This window comes from Salmo salar, chromosome ssa15 (genome assembly GCF_905237065.1).
Source record: "Salmo salar chromosome ssa15, Ssal_v3.1, whole genome shotgun sequence".
Lineage (NCBI taxonomy): Eukaryota > Metazoa > Chordata > Actinopteri > Salmoniformes > Salmonidae > Salmo > Salmo salar.
In genome coordinates this window covers 44872905-44895372 of record NC_059456.1, presented here as the reverse complement: position 1 = coordinate 44895372, position 22468 = coordinate 44872905, and the positions used below count along the sequence as shown (strand labels likewise).

Below are 22468 nucleotides of genomic sequence, written 5' to 3'. Positions count from 1 at the left end.
CGTGCGACAGTCCCCAGTCCGGAGCTTCCGGGCGACAGTCCCCAGTCCGGAGCTTCCGGGCGACAGTCCCCAGTCCGGCGCTTCCGGGCGACAGTCCCCAGTCCGGAGCTTCCGGGCGACAGTCCCCAGTCCGGAGCTTCCGGGCGACAGTCCCCAGTCCGGAGCTTCCGGCGACAGTACCCAGTCCGGAGCTTCCGGCGACAGTCCAGAGCTTCCGGCGACGTTTCGCAGCGATGGCCCGGAGCCTCCACCGATGCTGGCGGGTTCGCAGGATGAGAGGGTTCTTCGTCCTGCACCAGAGCCGCCTCCTATGCTGGCGGGTTCGCAGGATGAGAGGGTTCTTCGTCCCGCACCAGAACCGCCTTCAATGCGGGAGGATCCGTCGGATGAGAAGGTTCTTCGTCCTGCACCAAAGCCGCCACCAACACTAGACACCCCCCCAACCCTCCCTTTTGGTTTCAGGTTTTGCGGCCGGAGTCTGCACCTTTGGGGGGGGGGGTACTGTCACGTCCTGACCATAGAGAGCTCGTATTTTTCTATGGTAGAGTAGGTCAGGGCGTGACTGGGGGTTTTGTCTAGTTTATTTATTTCTATGTATGGTTCTAGTTTCTATGTTTTTTTTTTGTCTAGTTTACATTTTCTATGTTATGTTCTAGGTTCTTTTTTGTAGGTTGGGGTTTTCGTATGATTCCCAATTAGAGGCAGCTGGTCATCATTGTCTCTAATTGGGGATCATATTTAAGTTGTTGTTTTTCCCACTAGTGTTTGTGGGAGATTATTTTGAGTTTATGCATGTAGCACCTCTTCGTCACGGTTTGTTGTTTTTGTTTATAGGTTATTGTCTGTCTTGCATAGTTTCACATAGAAATAAAAATGTGGAATGATATGCACGCTGCGCCTTGGTCTCTTTCATACGACAGCCGTGACACACATACTATTGCTCACTATTTACATTGTCACAGCTGCAAATAGTTCCAATTTGTCAAGCATCATACTCTTTCTCTATCCTATATCTATCTCCCTCACAAACTCGATGATTTAGTGCCTCTCGGTAATAATCAACACATAATTGGGTTACACATCATTTCCACCAAGCCCAGACAGATATGGTGCACTCACTGTACAACAATAAAGCCTCATCAACAAAGCTCAATGAATATTGTTATTATGATACACCACATTAACCATTGTGCAGAGAGTTAGAATAATCGACTTCAATATGTTTACTAGACGCTAAAGGGGGAGTGTCATGGCCACCAACAGGAAGATGGCTGTTTATCAGAGTGGGATGGGGGGGGGGGGAATTGGAGGGTGGCGTCAAATGACCTCGAGCCCAAAGAAGAGGAGAGTGTAGTGTGTGTCATCACCTCCAGTGAGATTACAGTGTGTCATTTCGTACGCTAATGCTGTTGGCCCCCAGAATGCATAACCTGCCGGGCTATATTTACAGAGCCATTACAGAGCAAAAACACACAAGTGTGCACGCACACACACACAAGTAGTTGTGCACAACTAATGTAGGAGTACTGGCAAACACACACACCCACACGTGCAAACACACACTGTCCTCAAGCTTAAAGCAGGAATCGACAGATCGCGGACGACCCAATGCCGCCCCACTTCTTGTGTAATGTTTTCACTTCAAACAAAAACAAGGGGGTTAAACCCTGAGCCACCTTGGACTGGCCTTCTGGGAAAGGTGTGTCTTTTGCATTAAATCCTCCCTACTCGAATTACCCTGCTGCCATGGCCCCGGAGCTGGAGAGGAAGTGAAAGTAACTTGCAAGCTAATGTTACAGCTGCCAGAAACAAACACAGAGCAGACGAAGCCAACAAGCTAGCTAACTTGTTTACCAATAAACTGTCCTTGTAGCAGGGAAAACAGAAGCAAGAATCATTCTTGGTTCTTGGATCTGAATCAAGTCGACCCCAAAAGAAAAAAAGAAGCAAGCAAAAGACTGCCCATGACCAATCCATAAACCGGATAAACATTGGAATTAATTTTGAAAGGTGGAAGAGTGAATCCAAAATGGTCATCGTTCTCATGGACTTGTAGGTAAGTATTGGGTTGCGTTTTTAGCCTGCTAGTTACGTTATCCTGTTTCTGGAGAGCTACCCTCCTGTAGGTTTTCAATCCAACCCCACTTGTAACTAACCCGATTCAGCTTATCAACCAGCTAATTATTAGAATCAGGTGCCCTCGATTAGGGTTGGAATAAAAACCTAGAGGACAAAAGCTCTCCAGGAACAAAGTTGGAGAGCCCTGCCTTAGTGTGGTCAATGTTCAAGCAAGCTAACATGGCTCCTTTGCTAGCTATTCAGACTGTTTTGTACTCAAAGGAATCTAAGGATAGCATCATTGAGCTACACTGCATAAACCCTACAACATGCCCAATGCCTTTATTTCAACTAGCTAATGTTAGCTAGGTAAAGCTAGATATGCAGATTGTTGACATGATAGTATGTTTGGTTTGTAGATGATAATGCTAGCTAGCTAGGTGGTCGACAGCATTTTCGGGCCAGGACCACCCCAAAAAATGCATCTAGCTACAAAATTTGGTACAGTAACATCACACAAACATTTATTTCTCAGGGAGATACTGGTGGAGACAGTCTGATTTCGAGGGAACCTGAGGTAGAAAAATCAACACCAAAAGAGAGGTAAGAAATGCTATGTAAATTTTGTTATGCTTTGTGATTCAATAACTATTTACATAAAGCTGTTTGCCTGTTCAGCACATTGACTATATAGCATTGATTCGTACTGTGAACTGCCCTACTTGATTGACTGAATGAATATCCAATGTGGTCAGTCAAATAAACAATGGCTCATCTGCATGACATTGGTAGACTAAGTAATAGGATGGTACATTAGCAGGACACATGCTGAACTGGTTACAGCACAACACCACATCAAATGTATGTAAAGGACACTTGCTGTGACACTGACTTATTTGGTAGTAATGTCTTTCCACCCCCCATTTAACTGTAGTCAACAGAGCATTTATGGTGATTCACAATCCTGCATAGCATTGAAAAAGATGTGGTTGAATTCATAAACGGTGCATACGGTCTCACTATAATGTACTCATATTCCATCAAAATGATGTTATCAAATCAAATCCACATTTATTTGGCATTTGCACAGGATACAGTGAGGTGTATATGGGAATACGACATTGCATTGTACTGTAGGCTATTGAAGTAACAGTGTGTCAGTCAAACTAATGCCAAGGATAGCTTGGACCTGTTGGATGGAGGAAACAAAGTCAGCCGTAGATGATAAACATCCTAACCCTTCATCTACACAACATGTGTTCCATCAGCATTGTATCAATGTGACGTTCTACCTGCTACAACAGAAACCAACCAAATCAACTTAATTTCTCATTATTTCAATTCACAAGATAGAATGAATGCGCCCGTCAGCCATTGAGAATTTAACCTCTGTAGCAGGGCCGTAAGGATGCATTGCGGTCAGACTGGCTATGATGATCTTCTAGTAAGGAGTCAAAGGTAGGAACCAGGAGCATCACATAACAGTTTGTGGCCTGGAAGTGTGGGACCTGGCAACAGGGTCATCATTCCAAGTTGCTGTGTGTGGCGAGTACCGGCCTCCTTTCATGATCCGTTGCTTTTTTACTGGGAGCTAGATGCATTTTTTGGGGTGGTCGTGGGCTGAATCAAACACACTGTCATGTCAACAATTTGCATATCTAGCTTTAGCTAGCTAGTTGAAATAAAGGCATCTGTCACAACTTCCTCCGAAGTCGGTCCCTCTCCTTGTTCGGGCGATGTTCGGCGGTCGATGTCATCGGTCTTCTAGCCATCGCCGATCCACCATTCATTGTTCCTGTGGCTGTGCCATTCCCCGTTCACGCATTAGATAGTCGACCATTAGGGTCAGGGTTGATTAGGGAGGTCACCGCTCCACTGGGCATGGTGATGCAAGGGGGTCACAAGGAGAGAATTAGTCTCTTCCTTATTGACTCTCCTGCATTTCCTGTGGTGCTAGGCCTAGCCTGGTTAGCTTGTCATAACCCCACTGTTTCTTGGCCACAGAGGGTTCTCACGGGGTGGTCGCGAGAGTGCTCACGGGAGGTGTTTAGGGGTTTCTGTTGGTGCTACTATGGTGGAGAGTCCAGACCAGATCTCCACCGTGCGCATTCCCCCTGAATATGCCGATTTGGCTCTCTAAAAAGAAGGCGACTCAATTACCACCCCATCGACGGGGCGATTGTGCGATAAATCTCCTGGTAGACGCTGCACTTCCCAGGAGTCACGTGTATCCCCTCTCACAGGCGGAGACGGAGGCTATGGAAACATATGTCTCTGAATCCCTGCGTCAGGGGTACATTCGGTCCTCCACTTCACCCGCCTCCTCGAGTTTCTTTTTGTGAAGAAGAAGGAGGGAGGTCTGCGCCCGTGTATTGACTATCGGGGTCTGAACCAGATCACTGTGAGGCATAGTTACCTGTTACCGCTCATAGCCACAGCGATTGAGTCAATGCATGGGGCGCGCTTCTTCACCAAACTAGATCTCAGGAGCGCTTACATCCAGGTGCGTATCCGGGAGGGAGACGAGTGGAAGACGGCTTTCAGTACCACCTCAGGGCACTATGAGTACCTCGTCATGCCGTACGGGTTGATGAATGCGCCATGAGTCTTCCAAGCCTTTGTAGACAATATTTTCAGGGACCTGCATGGGCAGGGTATAGTGGTGTATATTGATTACATTTTGATATACTCCGCTACACGCGCCGAGCATGTGGCCCTGGTGCGCAGGGTGCTTGGTCGCCTGTTGGAGCATGACCTGTACGTCAAGGCTGAGAAATGCCTGTTCTTCCAGCAGTCCTTCTCCTTCCTAGGGTATCGCATTTTCACCTCAGGGGTGGAGATGGAGAGTGACCGCATTGCAGCTGTGCGTAATTCGCCGACTCCCACCACGGTAAAGGAGGTGCAGCAGTTCTTTGGGTTTGCCAACTACTACTGGAGGTTTATCCGGGGTTTTGGTCAGGTAGTGGCTCCCATTACCTCACTGCTGAAGGGGGACCCAGTACGCTTGCTGTGGTCAGCTGAGGCGGACAGGGCTTTTAGTCACCTGAGGGCTCTGTTTACCTCGGCTTCCCGTGCTGGCCCATCCGGATCCCTCTTTGGCGTTCATAGTGGAGGTGGACGCGTCCGAGGCTGGGATAGGAGCTGTGCTCTCTCAGCGCTCGGGTACGCCACCGAAGCTCCTCTCCTGTGCCTTCTTCTCGAAGAAGCTCAGCCCGGCGGAGCGAAACTATGACGTGGGGGACCGGGAGCTGTTGGCTGTCGTCAAGGCCTTGAAGGCATGGAGATATTGGCTTGAGGGGGCTAGACACCCTTTTCTCATCTGGACTGACCACCATAATCTGGAGTACATCTGGGCGGCGAGGAGACTGAACCCTCGCCAGGCAAGGTGGGCCATGTTTTTCACCCGTTTTGTGTTTACCCTTTCCTACAGACCAGGCTCCCAGAACGTGAAGGCAGACGCATTGGATAGACAGACAGCGAACGCCAGCACTTTCGCACAGCCATTGAAGAGGAGTGGGACAACATTTCACAGGCCACAATCAACAGCCTGATCAACTCTACAGTATGCGAAGGAGATGTGTCACACTGCATGAGGCAAATGATGGTCACACCAGATAATGACTGGTTTTCTGATCCACGGCCATACCTTTTTTTTAAGGTATCTGTGACCAACAGTCATGTGAAATGCATAGATTAGGGCCTGATTAATTTATTTCAATTTACAAATTTCCTTAGTTGAACTGTAACTCAAACAAGTGTCTCCTCCTCCAGGTAGACCCATTGTAGCAGCGATCGAATCTGATATCCAACATTTCTAAGTTTGTGGATTACCACATTAAACCGATGGTTGCGAATCTCCCATCTTATGTCAAAGACACCAGTCACATTGATAAAGGGCTTAGGAAGGATACCAGAGGGCACCCTGCTGGCCACTTTTGATGTGGAGAGCTTGTTCACTAACATCCCACACACTGGAGGCTTGCAGGCTCTGCTACACTTCCTTCAGCAGAGAGACTATACCCTTGCTCCATCCAATGATTGCATCTTACAACTTACTGAACTGGTATTATCCAATAACTACTTCATCTTTGAGTCAGACTTTTTCATTCGAATTCGGGGTGCCATGGGCTCCCCCTTTCCCCCCAACTATGCAAACCTGTATGTGGGACAATTTGAGGAAGCACTCCTTTACAAAACAGAGACACACGTCCTACTTTCTAAAATTCTCCTATGGAAGAGATACAAAAACTCAGCAAAAAAAGAAACGTCCTCTCACTGTCAACAGCGTTTATTTTCAGGAAACTTAAATAAATGTAAATATTTCTATGAACATAACAAGAATCAACAACTGAGACATAAACTGAACAAGTTCCACATACATGTGACAAAAAGAAATGGAGTAATGTGTCCCTGAACAAAGGGGGGGTCAAAATCAAAAGTAACAGTCAGTATCTGGTGTGGCCTCCAGCTGCATAAAGTACTGCAGTGCATCTCCCCCTCATGGACTGCACCAGATTTGCCAGTTCTTGCTGTGAGACGCTACCCCACTCTTCCACCAAGGCACCTGCAAGTTCCTGGACATTTCTGCGGGGAATGGCCCTATGTCACGTCCTGACCAAAGTAAGAGGTTATTTTCTATGGTAGAGTAGGTCAGGGCGTGACAGGGGGTGTTTTGTGTTTTTTTATGTTTAAGTTCTATGTTGTTTTTTTTGGGGTTGATCTCCAATTGGAGGCAGCTGGTCCTCGTTGTCTCTAATTGGAGATCATATTTAAGTAGGGGTTTTTCTTCCTGGGTTTTGTGGGTTATTATATTTTGAGTAGTGTTTGTTTCTCTGCGTCACGGTTTGTTGTTTTGTCAATTCAGTTATTTAGGTATTGCAAAGTTTCACGGATTTAATAAAATGTGGAACTACAACCACGCTGCACTTTGGTCCGCTCCTTTAGACAACCGTGACACCCTAGCCCTCGCCCTCCGATCCAACAGGTCCAAGACGTGCTCAGTGGGATTGAGATCCGGACTCTTTGCTGTACCACATGAGGGAGGAGGATGTCTTCCCTGTAACGCACAGCGTTGAGATTGCCTGAAATGACAACAAGCTCAGTCCGATGATGCTGGGACACACCGCCCCAGACCACGACGGACCCTCCACCTCCAAATCAATAACGCTCCAGAGTACAGGCCTCGGTGTAACGCTCATACCTTCGACGATAAACGCGAATCCGACCATCACCCCTGGTGGGACAAAACCACGACTCGTCAGTGAAGAGTACTTTTTGCCAGTCCTGTCTGGTCCAGCGACGGTGGGTTTGTGCCCATAGGCGACGTTGTTGCCAGTGATGTCTGATGAGGACCTGCCTTACAACAGGCCTACAAGCCCTCAGTCCAGCCTCTCTCAGCCTATTGCGGACAGTCTGAGCACTGATGGAGGGATTGTGCGTTCCTGGTCTAACTCGGGCAGTTGTTGTTACCATCCTGTACCTGTCCCGCAGGTGTGATGTTCGAATGTACCGATCATGTGCAGGTGTTGTTACACATGGTCTTCCGCTACAAGGACGATCAGCTGTCCGTCCTGTCTCCCTGTACCAGTGTCTTAGGCGTCTCACAGTACGGGCATTGCAATTTATTGCCCTGGCCACATCTGCAGTCCTCATTCCTCCTTGCAGCATGCCTAAGGCACGTTCACGCAGATGAGCAGGGACCCTGGGCATCTTTCTTTTGGTGTTTTTTCAGAGTCAGTAGAAAGGCCTCTTTAGTGTCCTAAGTTTTCATAACTGTGACCTTAATTGCCTACTGTCTGTAAGCTGTTAGTGTCTTAATGACCGTTCCACAGGTGCATGTTCATTAATTGTTTATGGTTCATTGAAAAAGCATAGGAAACAGTGTTTAAACCCTTTACAATGAAGATCTGTGAAGTTATTTGGATTTTTACGAATTATCTTTGAAAGACAGGGTCGTGAAAAAGGGACGTTTCTTTTTTTTGCTGAGTTTAGATGATGTCAGCAGGAAGTCAGCAGGAACTAAATTAATTCCAAACTCTACTAAATGAGAGCTCTGAATACCTCAAATTCACCATGCAGAATGATGAGAGAAAAATAACTTACCTGGACTTATGGATCATCAAAGAGAATGATGTATTACACAGAGACTTATACACAAAGCCAACAGACCAAAATACATTACATTACATTACATTTAAGTCATTTAGCAGACGCTCTTATCCAGAGCGACTTACAAAATGGTGCATTCACCTTATGATATCCAGTGGAACAACCACTTTACAATAGTGCATCTAAATATTTTAGGGGGGGGTTAGAAGGATTACTTTATCCTATCCTAGGTATTCCTTAAAGAGGTGGGGTTTCAGGTGTCTCCGGAAGGTGGTGATTGACTCCGCTGTCCTGGCGTCGTGAGGGAGCTTGTTCCACCATTGGGGTGCCAGAGCAGCGAACAGTTTTGACTGGGCTGAGCGGGAACTGTGCTTCCTCAGAGGTAGGGGGGCCAGCAGGCCAGTGGTGGATGAACGCAGTGCCCTTGTTTGGGTGTAGGGCCTGATCAGAGCCTGAAGGTATGGAGGTGCCGTTCCCTTCACAGCTCCGTAGGCAATCACCATGGTCTTGTAGCGGATGCGAGCTTCAACTGGAAGCCAGTGGAGAGAGCGGAGGAGCGGGGTGACGTGAGAGAACTTGGGAAGGTTGAACACCAGACGGGCTGCGGCGTTCTGGATGAGTTGTAGGGGTTTAATGGCACAGGCAGGGAGCCCAGCCAACAGCGAGTTGCAGTAATCCAGACGGGAGATGACAAGTGCCTGGATTAGGACCTGCGCCGCTTCCTGTGTGAGGCAGGGTCGTACTCTGCGAATGTTGTAGAGCATGAACCTACAGGATCGGGTCACCGCCTTGATGTTAGTGGAGAACGACAGGGTGTTGTCCAGGATCACGCCAAGGTTCTTAGCACTCTGGGAGGAGGACACAAGGGAGTTGTCAACCGTGATGGCGAGATCATGGAACGGCAGTCCTTCCCCGGGAGGAAGAGCAGCTCCGTCTTGCCGAGGTTCAGCTTGAGCTGGTGATCCGTCATCCACACTGATATGTCTGACAGACATGCAGAGATGCGATTCGCCGCCTGGTTATCAGAAGGGGGAAAGGAGAAGATTAATTGTGTGTATCGTCTGCATAGCAATGATAGGAGAGACCATGTGAGGATATGACAGAGCCAAGTGACTTGGTGTATAGCGATAATAGGAGAGGGCCTAGAACAGAGCCCTGGGGGACACCAGTGGTGAGAGCGCATGGTGCGGAGACAGATTCTCGCCACGCCACCTGGTAGGAGCGACCTGTCAGGTAGGACGCAATCCAAGCGTGGGCCGCGCCGGAGATGCCCAACTCGGAGAGGGTGGAGAGGAGGATCTGATGGTTCACAGTATCAAAGGCAGCAGATAGGTCTAGAAGTATGAGAGCAGAGGAGAGAGAGTTAGCTTTAGCAGTGCGGAGAGCCTCCGTGACACAGAGAAGAGCAGTCTCAGTTGAATGCCCAGTCTTGAAACCTGACTGATTAGGATCAAGAAGGTCATTCTGAGAGAGATAGCAGGAGAGCTGGCCAAGGACGGCACGTTCAAGAGTTTTGGAGAGAAAAGAAAGAAGGGATACTGGTCTGTAGTTGTTGACATCGGAGGGATCGAGTGTAGGTTTTTTTCAGAAGGGGTGCAACTCTCGCTCTCTTGAAGACGGAAGGGACGTAGCCAGCGGTCAAGGATGAGTTGATGAGCGAGGTGAGGAAGGGGAGAAGGTCTCCGGAAATGGTCTGGAGAAGAGAGGAGGGGATAGGGTCAAGTGGGCAGGTTGTTGGGCGGCCGGCCGTCACAAGACGCGAGATTTCATCTGGAGAGAGAGGGGAGAAAGAGGTCAAAGCACAGGGTAGGGCAGTGTGAGCAGGACCAGCGGTGTCGTTTGACTTAGCAAACGAGGATCGGATATCGTCAACCTTCTTTTCAAAATGGTTGACGAAGTCATCCGCAGAGAGGGAGGAGGGGGGGGAGGAGGATTCAGGAGGGAGGAGAAGGTAGCAAAGAGCTTCCTAGGGTTAGAGGCAGATGCTTGGAATTTAGAGTGGTAGAAAGTGGCTTTAGCAGCAGAGACAGAAGAGGAGAATGTAGAGAGGAGGGAGTGAAAGGATGCCAGGTCCGCAGGGGAGGCGAGTTTTCCTCCATTTCCGCTCGGCTGCCCGGAGCCCTGTTCTGTGAGCTCGTAGTGAGTCGTCGAGCCACGGAGCAGGAGGGGAGGACCGAGCCGGCCTGGAGGATAGGGGACAGAGAAAATCAAAGGATGCAGAAAGGGAGGAGAGGAGGGTTGAGGAGGCAGAATCAGGAGATAGGTTGGAGAAGGTTTGAGCAGAGGGAAGAGATGATAGGATGGAAGAGGAGAGAGTAGCGGGAGAGAGAGAGCGAAGGTTGGGACGGCGCAATACCATCCGAGTAGGGGCAGAGTGAGAAGTGTATATATACCTTGCTATGTGTGGATAGTATGCATCCCCTTCCCCTCAAGAATGGTCTACCATATAGCCAGTTATGCAGAGTTAAACAAATCTGTGGCCACCAGAAAGATTTTGACAGCAATGCTAAAAATAATGACAGATAAATAAAAAATGAGAGGCTACAAGGACAACTCTTGATGCTGCAATGATGAAAATATCTCAATTACAAAAAACTCAACCAAAGAAGAAAAAACAACGCACCTGTCTTTTGCACCAAGTACACCAAGTGTTTGGAGAAAATGAAAGCAATCCTGAAAAAGCACTGGCAAATTCTGCAATCAGACAAAAAAACACACCTCTTCAAGGAACCCCCACTGGTGGTCTATAAGCATGGTCGCAATATTGGAGATAGCTTGGTGAGATCTGACATGCTCTGAGCCTCTCAGACACTCTTGACACCCATTCCAAATGGGAACTACAAATGTGGCTCATGCGCACAGTGTAATAGCACTATAAAAACATCCTTCTTCAGACACCCACATACAGGTGGAAAAATCCCTGTTAGGGGTAACATCCCATGCAAGACCAAGGGAGTAATCTCTCATATCACCTGTTCATGTGGAAAAAGCCTACGTAGGACAAATGAAAAGACAATTAAAACAACGCATAGCTGAACACTGCAGCTCAATCAGGTGTAAGGACATTGACTATCCAGTAGCAGCTCACTTTGTTGAAGCTAACCATCTAATGTCCTCCCTCAAATACACAGGCATTGAGCATGTTGCTCTACCAAGGAGAGGAGGTAGCGTCGAGATCCTACTACTACAAAGGGAGGCTTACTGGATATCCTATCTAAAAACATTGACCCCTAGGGGTCTGAATATTGACTTTGATCTCAGGCCCTTCTTATGAACAATTCTTTATTTTATGAACAAGTCTTATAAATTGATATATTCTTTCTACATAGCGTACATCTAATATGTTCCCCCTGTTGATGATGCTTATTATGCCTTACGGTTGAACCAAAAGATTACATGTAACAAATATAAATGAAATAGGAAACAATTAAATATGTGAAATTGAATTAAACAATAATGTATGTTGATGCCAATATTATGTACAATATTCAATTATGTTTGCATATGATAACCATAACATAATATTTAAAATGCCACAAACTATTGTTTTTTTAACAGTTTCACTAAATTCATTCTAATTAACTTAATCATTATGACACACCCCTCACTATTGTCATTGGTTGCACTAATTGCACTGTTTGTCGACATAACCTGGTTCAAGTATTCATGACATTGCCGAAATGTTGGTGATTTACCCAATACATTACTGGGAGTTTATATATGGAGTATGCGACTCTCTTTATTTTTATAGTTTAAAATATATATTGTTATAGTTATTCAGGAGTAACATTTAAACAGAATAATATATATATATATATATATATATATATATATATATATAATATTTTCACCTTTATTTAACCAGGTAGGCCAGTTGAGAACAAGTTCTCATTTACAACTGTGACCTGGCCAAGATAAAGCAAAGCAGTGTGACAAAAACAACAACACAGGGTTACACATGGGAAAAACAAACATACAGTCAATAACACTATAGAAAATCTGTATACAGTGTGTGCAAATGAAGTAAGGAGGTAAGGCAATATATTGTGTACAGCTGCAAGCTGCTCTGACAGCCGATGCTTGAAGTTAGTGAGGGAGATATAAGTCTCCAACTTCAGTGATTTTTGCAATTTGTTCCATTCATTGGCAGCAGAGGAAAGGTGGAAAAAGGAGGTGTTGGCTTTGGGGATGACCATTGAATGACCATTGAAATGTACCTGCTGGAGCACGTGCTACGGGTGGGTGTTGCTATGGTGACCAGTGAGCTGAGCTTTACCTAGCAAAGATTTATAGATGACCTGGAGCCAGTGGGTTTGGCGACGAATATGTAGTGAGGACCAGCCAACGAGAGCATACAGGTCACAATGGTGGGTAGTATATGGGGCTTTGGTGACAAAACAGATGGCACTGTGATAGACTGCTTCTAATTTGCTGAGTAGAGTGTTGGAGGCTATTTTGTAAATGACATCGCCGAAGTCAAGAATCGGCAGGATAGTCAGTTTTGCGAGGTTATGTTTGGCAGCATGAGTGAAGGAGGCTTTGTTGCGAAGTAGGAAGCCGATTCTATATTTAATTTTGGATTGGAGATGCTTATTATGAGTCTGGAAGGAGAGTTTACAGTCTAGCCCCACCAACATTAGACAACTATACACGAAACCGTAACTATACAGAAAAAAAATTAATGAAATCAATAATGAGAGAACAGTCCAATTAACTGATAATTAAAATAGCAATGCAGATGGCACTCTTTTGCTAAGTGCAGAGATGTATTATAGGTAATGAATGTGTAGGGGACTTCTGAGAATGCCTCAGACTTTGATGTAGCGGAAAGATCAGTGTACTCAAAATTCAGAAGTTGTAAGTTCAAATACAAAGTGGGGTCATATTGAAAAGTCAGTACTAAGTGATCATGTACATTTTTTGGAGGGATTTTGACACTATTTTACCTGAACAGCCTACCACTTACCTCAAAAATCCCATACCATGTAATTACTTTACTTATAATGGTTTGGGACAACTGGGACCATCACTTGACATCCTGACGACTGGTAAAACAAAAGTTTTCGGAACATCTTAAAAACGTCCTTATATGGCCCTCAATGACGTCCTGCTAATGACGTCCTCCAATGAGTCCCAGTGGTTCTCAAAGTGGTGGTCAGGAGTGTGAAACTGCTTGCTAAGGTTATGGTTAGGGTTAGAGTTATGGTTAGTAGATAGTCTGTACTAGAACATCTACAAATGGACTATCCAAATAAAGTGTTATCGAAAAATAAGGTAGCACCAACAATAACTCCACTTAATAAAGAATTTATCATGGATAAGTAAATCGTTAATTTATCATTTATTAGTCAGTACTCCCACATTTGTTAATGTAAGTAAGCTAGTTCACACATTTATAAACACCTAAAGTATGTAATAATGAAGATGTTTCATATAGGTCCTTATAAACCATTTACTAATCATTAGTAAAGTATTTTTGCGTGGCCTCATCTAAAGTGAAGGTTATTTCTACTTTATAAATACTTTATACAGTAAATGTTTTGAGTGACCAGTGTAATTCCTCACAGAAAGATGGACATGCCATTCGTTGACATTCCAGCAGTAGGTGATGCTCTTTAAGGTCTCAAAATGGTAAATGAATAAGAACAAAACAGAGGATGTTTATGGAAATAATATCAAACACCCCACACAGTCAAATATATAGGATACAAACATTCTATTCCAGCTAAGCAATGGATATATAGTGTTTTGCAAAAAACAAATGTTCATACACATCTAAAATCTTTTAATAAATCTGAGTACAGTAATATTTGACACACATATACAGGTAAGCAATCATATTTTATGAAAAAACACAAATGTGAAAAATGTGGTATATTTTGGAAATAAATGATTAATTTGTTTCTTTATCTCTTAAGCAGTCTATTGACTGCTCTAAGGAGTGACTGCAATCCACAGTTTCACACCCTGATCTGTTTCACCTGACTTTGTGCTTGTCTCCACCCTGCTCCAGGTGTCGCCTATCTTCCCCATTATCCCCAGTGTATTTATAACTGTGTTCTCTGTTTGTCTGTTGCCAGTTCGTCTTGTCTTGTCAAGCCTACCAACGTGTTTTTCCGTGCTCCTATTTTTCCTAGTCTCTGTTTTCTAGCCCTCCCGGTTCTGACCTGTTCTGCCTGCCCTGACACTGAGCACGCCTTCCTGACCATTCAGCCTGCCCTGACCTCGAGCCTGCCTGCCCCCTGTACCTTTTGGACTCTGATTTGGTTAATGAACTTCTGCCTGTTCTCGACCTGCCCAATGCCTGCCCCTTGTATTCTAATAAATATCAGCGACGCTAACTATCTGCCTCCTGTGTCTGCATCTGGGTCTCGCCCTGTGTCGTTATACAGTTTGGTTTCGGTAGATAAGTTACTGCCAATGAACGCTAATGTTAGCATTTTCGGAAGAAATACATTACTTTACTCAGCAAAGTATGTCTAAAGTTGTGTAACACTTTTACAACAGTCTGACACTTTTGTAATAAAATTGTCAATATATTTTCTTAAATATCTTCTGTATTGTGTGCTTATTGTTTAACCATTCATACAGTATGTTCTAGGGCAGTGGTTCTCAAACGTTTTCGGTTACTGTACCACCAACTGAATTTTGCTCTGCCTGGAGTACCCCCTCATGTGCATTTTACCAGTAAGCCTATGATCTCATGAGTCTTCTAAAGTACCCCCTGGTTGGGAACCACTGTTCTAGGGGACATTAAGACCTTAACCCCTGTTGGTATAAGTCCTTAAATAGCAATATCTACTAAACTAACATATGGAATTATTTTAAGATGATCATAAAATGTGTCATTTAGCTATTTGATTTACATTTTTCGGACCCCTGTAGGTATAAAGAAAATAAACAAATGATTTGCTGAAACATTGAATTTGGAGCTTGTGTTTATAATAAATACTTCAAGATAACTAGCTAATAGGAAGTTAGCTAGCTGATGATATTTGATTCATTTATCTGTAAAGTTATCTAGCTAGCTAGCAGCTTATACACAGTGGCCTACTGTAGGTAGATAGCTAGCTAGATAATAATACAATGTTTTTATTTATTTCTCAATTTTTTTACCAATTTTTCGTGATATCCAATTGGTAGTCACAGTCTTGTCCCATCGCTGCAACTCCGGTACGGACTCGGGAGAGGCGAAGGTCGAGAGCCATGCGTCCTCTGAAACACGACCCTGCCAAGCCGCACTGCTTCTTAACACACTGCTTGGTTAACCCGGAAGCCAGCCACACCAATGTGTTGGAGGAAACACCGTCAAACTGGCGACCGTGTCAGCGTGCATGCGGCCGGCCTGCCACAGGAGTCACCAGCGCGCAATGGGACAAGGACATCCCGGCCGGTCAAACTCTCCCCTAACCCGGACGATGCTGGGCCAATTGTGCAGCACCTCATGGGTCTCCCGGTCACGGCCGGCTGCGTCACAATCCAGGAATGACTCTGGATCTGTAGTGACGCCTCTAGCACTGCGATGCAGTGCCTTAGACCGCTGCGACCACTCAGGAGGTTATACAATGTTTTTTGTGTTTTTTTTTAAAACTTATGTTCTTAGATGCATGAATAGGTTTTCCCAATGCCTTTCCCACAGTTTTTTGGGATCCACAGAGAAATGAAATAATCTGCTCTAAGAATGTATTTTGCCCAATTGTGAATAAAAGAGTGCAAGGGTAAGGGATAAAATGAAGAACTGAGTCTTGACTAGAGCAGGGGTGATAACTGACCAATGCAGGGGTGAGGGATGAGGAGTAGGGATGACGCTTGACTAGTGCAGGTTAATACTTGTCTAGGGGAGGGGTGGGGGTTGAGGAAGCAGGAGTCGGCGTGGATCTTGGAAATAACGGTGGTGAAAGTGAGGAAGATTGGACTACGTTCCAAAGAAATGGGAAACGGAGCAAAGTAGTATTGGGAAACATAACACCTAGTTCTGTGAATGTCCCCTCTTATCTTGTAGGAGTACAGTTTTTGAGGAGGAGTGGTTTGAGTTGCCAAATCTGAAGAATCCATTTGAAATATCCAGATTGGTGGAAAGAGTGATGGGTAAAGTAAATGCAGTGAGGATTACGAGAAAGTGGACTTCTTTTTATTTTGTGTACTTCTGAGGAACAGAAAGAGCTGGTGTTGCGTTGCACCTGATTCGAGAAGGTTGCCATGTCGTGCGTGGCTCTTTGGAGCAGGGCACCCCTCAATGGGGTAATGTCTGGCGTTTTGTGGGAAGTCAATGTGATGAAAATGAAAAGTATCCCTGGAGTGATTGATGCACGTGAAATGAATCGAGTAGTTAATGAAGAGAAAGTGAAGAGTCTATCTGTTCTTTTGTTTTTTGAGTCCATCCCTACCCAGATGAAGTTGGGGTGTATGAATTAGAGCGTTTGTCCCAAGATTGCAGCAGTGTGGTCCATGAAGTGCCTTTAGACATATGGAAAGTGTCTGTAGAAGAAAGAAGCCAAGGTGTGAAAGTTGTGAAAGTTGTGGAGAAGATCATGTTGACTGTGGATTGAATTTTGATTGTGTGAAATGTTGCAATTGTGGTGGGAACCATGTTGCTTCATCTTTAATATGCCCTATGAGGGGTGAAGGAAAATGAGTTGGCTAAAGTCAGGGCCAACCAGAAGATATCATATGCAGCAGCTGTCAAGAGGGTTGAGGGAGCGAATGGTCCTGAGGGCCTATGGTGGAGGATAGGCATTCACAGCATGAGGCACATGTTGCCTCTCTTCAGACGGACCCAGATATTCTACAGGTTAAGAAGGTGGACTTTTACTCTTTAGCTATGTTGATCTGCCAAAGTGGAAAAAGTCTGGAAAGATTGACATCATTGTGGATGCGGCGGAGCTACATGAAAGGCTGTCACGGGAGCCTGAGTGGGGAGATATGGAACGTGGAAGGACAGAAGAAGTGGGAGTCTGTTTTTCGTAGTTTAGTGTTTTTTGTTGTTGACTATTTTAGTTGTGAGGAGTAAGTTAGTTATCCCAATCAAGTATGGTTTTCTTTTCACTTTGAATCCAGTAGTTGGATGTAGTCCACCCTAAAACCCCACTGCAGAAGAACAAAAGGAGGGGTTACACATTTTATTTTATTTATTTAACCTTTATTTAACTAGGCAAGTCAGTTAAGAACAAATTCGTATTTACAATGACAGCCTACCAAAAGGCAAAATGCCTCCTGCGGGAACGAGGGCTGGGATAAAAAATATAAAATAAATTAAATAAAAATATAGGACAAAACACATCACAACAAGAGAGACAACACAACACTACATCAAGAGAGACCTACTGTAGGACAACAACATAGAATGGCGGCAATACATGACAACACAGCATGGTAGCAACACAACATGCCAACAACATGGTAGCAACACAACACGGCACAAACATTATTGGGCACAGACAACAGCACATAGGGCAAGAAGATAGAGAGACAACAATACATCACACTTGACTAGTGCAGGGTTGATATTTGGCTAGGGGAGGGGTGCGCGTTGAGGAGGAGGAGGAATGATGGAGTTCCTAATATGTATTCCGTACCAGCTATATCAGTTATATCTGGTATTTTCGGACCCACTCTGTTCAATCTCCTCTGCTTTCTTGTCGTGCGCGCTTGACGGAAAGGTCGAAACAGTTGGTTGCTGAACGAAGGACAGAAACGGCATGTCAATGTTCCTGATGAATTTTGTTTTTCTAACTGACCATTGGAACTTTTCTGACAGTCTGTGATGTAATATCTGCACGAGAGGTAGGTGACAACACGAACATTAGGTTGGTTCAACTTGTAAAAGTGTAATACAGCGGTATTACTGACGCTACACTGCTATTTGAGGTCTATCTACTGAATCCTTAATAACGGGTTCAAATTCTAGATGGACTTGTTACTTTTGAGCGTCATATTTATTTTATTTCAATAAACCACAATGCTAGCTTATTAATGTGTACACAATTAATTAATTAATGCAATGGGTATTAATTTTTCTGTCCTTCTTCTTAAATTGTATGTGCATATGTGTTATTCTATTTGTCAATGTAGAGCCACCGGTAAACGTGTGGTTAACTAGCATTTTCCACTGCACTTTTCACTCAGGTGGGGCAGCACCCCACCACTTTTTTATTTGGTTTAATACAAAATATTGTTGCAAAAGCGTTAAGGGCTACAAAGTAATCTTTTTTACACTAATTTACACACTAATTTGTCACCTTTGTGCACAATTAATCTATGCTTCACATCGGAGTGTTGCAGGTTCTGTGCGTGTCGAGCGATCAGATTCGCGGAAATCAGAGGTTGCGCGGCTAGGCACTACGCACTAAAGAATGCAAAACTCGCTCTTCACTTTCCAACAGTATTTATTTAGCAAACATGATAACACAACACTTCCTACAGACACAAGCAAAAACAATTAACATAAATGTTGCAGCAGCTTCATCAAAACATTACTAATCTGACATGGTGTATGCCATGAAAAACTGAAAAATGTCAGGTCTCAGCAACTGGCTTACTGATAACAATTGCAGCTGAATACAGCCTACTCTGCCAAGGTAAACGAACCAGTAACATTATGCATTTATTGCCCATTTATTTTTGTCTGGAGAAAATGTAATGTGCTCAAATTTGGGTTATATTCGAACTTCAGCTGGCTTAAGCCACCTAGACATTTTCAATCCAAAATTATTAACTGGAAAATCAGTCAACACAATAGTAATGACATGGATAGACTGTGTGAGTAACTTTTTAATTACTGATATATCTAACACAATAGTAATGACATGGATAGACTGTGTGAGTAACTTTTTAATTACAGATGCATCTAACATAATAGTAATGACATGGATAGACTGTGTGAGTAACTTTTTAATTACAGATGCATATGCGGACTAAACTCCACTGATTCGATATATATTTTTGAAGTATCTTTTACCTATGTTTGTCCTTTGTATTTGCGTGCCTTTCTTTATTTGCTGAAATTCATACTTTTTCTATAAACGTTAATAAAAGACAACCGTCGACTGTTTTCTCATTGCTGTTGCTCAAAGACGGCAACTCAAAGGCACGCGACTACAGAGGACAAACATAGGTACACGGTGGGTGTTTAATAAATTTTTTTAAGTATTGACCCATTATTTCAACCATTGACCGAATCATTGTAGTCGGAGCTAGATTCCACAAAGCCTGGTCTCGGATCCACGGCGTTGGTGAAGTTCATCAGAAACTTCCTTCACCATGGAGAGAAGTTTATTCTTCTACAGATGCATTAGCCTACACGATGCAACCCTAAATAAAGCAAGCTCAGCCATGTTAGTTATATTGTCCAATTGCAATTGTTGTCTCTGTGTCTGTTAGTCTAGTTTTAAACTAGAATTCATATGAACAAGTACAATGTTACTGCAGTTTGACAGGGTTTTCATCATTCCACTCTTAAAAAAAAAAAAACATGTTCCAGTTGGAACCAAATAAGGTTCTTCAGAGCAAGTTTCTGATGAACTTCACCAACGCCGTGGATCCGAGACCAGGCTTTGTGGAATCTAGCTCCGACTACATTGATTCGGTCAATGGTTGAAATAATGGGTCAATACTTTAAAAAAATGCCATAGGACAGGATCATCAACTAAATTCAGCCGCGGGACAATTTTTTTTTTCTTGAGCGGATGGTCAGGGGGCCGGAACATAATAAAACATTATTTGTAGACTGCAAATTGACTGCAACAGCTTGTCGGGGCATAAACTCTACAAGGTGTCGAAAGCGTTCCACAGGGATGCTGGCCCATGTTGACTGACTCCAGCAGTGTTACAGTTCTGGACACAAACCGGTATGCCTGGCATCTACTACCATACCCTGTTCAAAGGCACTTAAATATTTTGTCTTGCCCATTCACCCTCTGAATGGCACACATACACAATCCATGTCTCAATTGTCTCAAAGCTTAAAAATCCCTCTTTAACCTGTCTCTTCCCCTTAATCTACACTGATTGAAGTGGATTTCACAAGTTACATCAATAAGGGATCATATCTTCCCCTAGTCAGTCTGTGATGGAAAGAGCAGGTGTTCTTAATGTTTTGTATAATCAGTGTATATCTTTATTATGCATGGGGATACTTTGGAACAGATTTCCAAAATTAAAATCACTTGGAGCTGATTTGCTGGTGTTTTTTCAGTCTTCTATGTCCAACAATAAAACATACAGTATAGCTATTTTTTGTGAGGGGGCTCATAAAACTTGGTGGACCAAATAAAATCACCTGCGGGCCAAACTTGGACCGCAGGCCGCTAGTTGGGGAACCTTACCGTAGGTGAACCATTTGAGGTTTTCTGAGGAACCTTAAATGGGATGGGTCTTTGACAAACCATACAAAAATCAAGAGTTTCAAATAACCATCATAAAAGATTCTACGAAAAGCCTTTTGTGGTTATTTGCGGGACTCAGATGGTTCTTAAAATTTTGGTAGTTCTCGTTTTCTGGGTGTTTTAACACTGTAGGGCAGGGGTGTCGAACTCATTCCATGGAGGGCCTAGTGTCTGCAGGTTTTTTTTCCCTTCCAATTAAGACCTAGACAATGAGGTGAGGGGAGTTCTTTAATTAGTGACCTTAATTCATCAATTGAGTACAAGGGAGGAACGAAAACCAGCAGGCACTCGGCCTTGGTGGAATGAGTTTGACACGTGCTGTTGAATCTTATATGTTCATTTCCTAGAGTGCCTTTCGAGTGAATTTTAGAGCTACCAGTACCACCCATGTCCGTTTGCTAGTGAAAGACATGGTTGTTGCATTCATTCATTTTCAGTTCTGTGACCTTCACCAAGCAAGATCCTAAGTTAATATGTTATCATTAAAAGTCACATTATGCTGGCTGGCTAAGTGGTGTGTACATAAATATTAATATCCAGCCAGAATGGGGATAACCAACATTTTGAATTTTTGGCAATGAAGCCCGTTATCTACTTCCCCAGATTCAGATGAACACGTGGATACCATTTTTATGTGTCTGTGTGCAGTTTGAAGAAAGCAATTGCGCTAACGCTAGTTAGTAACTAACTAACATTAGCGTAATGACTGAAAGTCTATGGTAACTGCTAACATGCTAGATAGATTTCCAGTCATTGCGCTAATGCTAGTTAGCATTGGCTCGCAAAACTTCCTCTAACTTCCTTTGTACTGGATGCAGAGACAACATTTTTATCCATGAGTTCATCTGACTCTGAGGAAGTAGATGAAGGGCTTCAGTACCAAAATCCCGTAGTGTCCCTTTAATTAATCAATCAATGTACATGCAAAACCAGATATAGATTTGTTTTTTCTATAAATCAACCTACAATAGAGTATGCTGGGAAATATGACTGATGGATATGGTTTTGGTTAAACTCTGGTTATCAACACCAACACTGGAGTTATTTTGTGTTAATTTAACTCCTGAATCAACAATAGAAATGTTACACCAAAAAATGAACACTAGTTACCACTGGCCAATTTGTTATGTGATGTAAAAGGGACGCATAAACAGGCTTCCATATATTTCAAGAGCCTTTTTATAATTCTGAAGAACTGTATATGCCACGTCAAGAACCCCTCCACTTAACTCAGTTTCTTTGTCAGGCAAGAGTTCTCCATGGAACCTCAAAGATGTCCTCCAGGGAATTTTATTTTATTTTTACTTTTCCTGTTGAGAAGCAATATCCTAAGTATAAATACAGTCAAGTACACACACTAAAGGCCCCCACAACTGCAAACTTCAAGGACTAGAGCATTCAAGGAGTTGGTCTGATGGTGACTTTGATGACATTGGCCACCCCTTTCTTTAGGAACAATAGAGAACAAAAGAGCCCAACCCCACTTGTGCCATGTCATAAGGGTACCAGGATCACCTATTGAGATTACTTTTTTGTTGTTAAGTAAAGCAGGTGTTAAATGAGGTGAAAGGAGACTGAAGTTGGATTTTAAGAGCTGAGGAAGAACCATGTAAGAAGCTTAATTTTTTTCAGTGTAGGGCCAGAAGTTTTTCCAGGCATTTTTTTCAAACCATATGACCTGATTAGAAAGATCCAATTCAATTATAGCCCATTTAAAACTATTTAAAATCAAAATAAAATTGTATTAGTCACATGCTCCGAAAACATCAGGTCTAGATCTTACAGTGAAATGCTTACTTACGAGCCCCTAAACAACAATGCAATTAAAAAAAATACGGATAAGAATAAAAAATAAAAGTAACAAGTAATTTAAGAGCAGCAGTAAAATAACAATAGCGAGACTATATACAGGGGAGTAC

At 43.7% G+C, this 22468-nt stretch overlaps 1 protein-coding gene and 1 long non-coding RNA gene across 2 annotated transcripts in view; both read left to right on the top strand.

The window, feature by feature from the left end:
* The first annotated feature begins 1759 nt into the window (after positions 1–1759).
* On the top strand, positions 1760–6523 carry LOC106571737 (uncharacterized). The gene is made up of 3 exons (XR_001320991.2): positions 1760–2056; positions 2594–2661; positions 5489–6523. It is a non-coding gene; the product is annotated as an uncharacterized lncRNA (long non-coding RNA).
* An 11253-nt stretch (positions 6524–17776) lies between these two features.
* esr2a (estrogen receptor 2a) overlaps positions 17777–22468 on the top strand; it is a 38193-nt gene continuing 33501 nt past the window's right edge. Inside the window, exon 1 of the mRNA NM_001123577.2 lies at positions 17777–17949. The gene's annotated coding sequence lies outside the window, so the exon portion shown is untranslated. The remainder of the gene's footprint in view (positions 17950–22468) is intronic.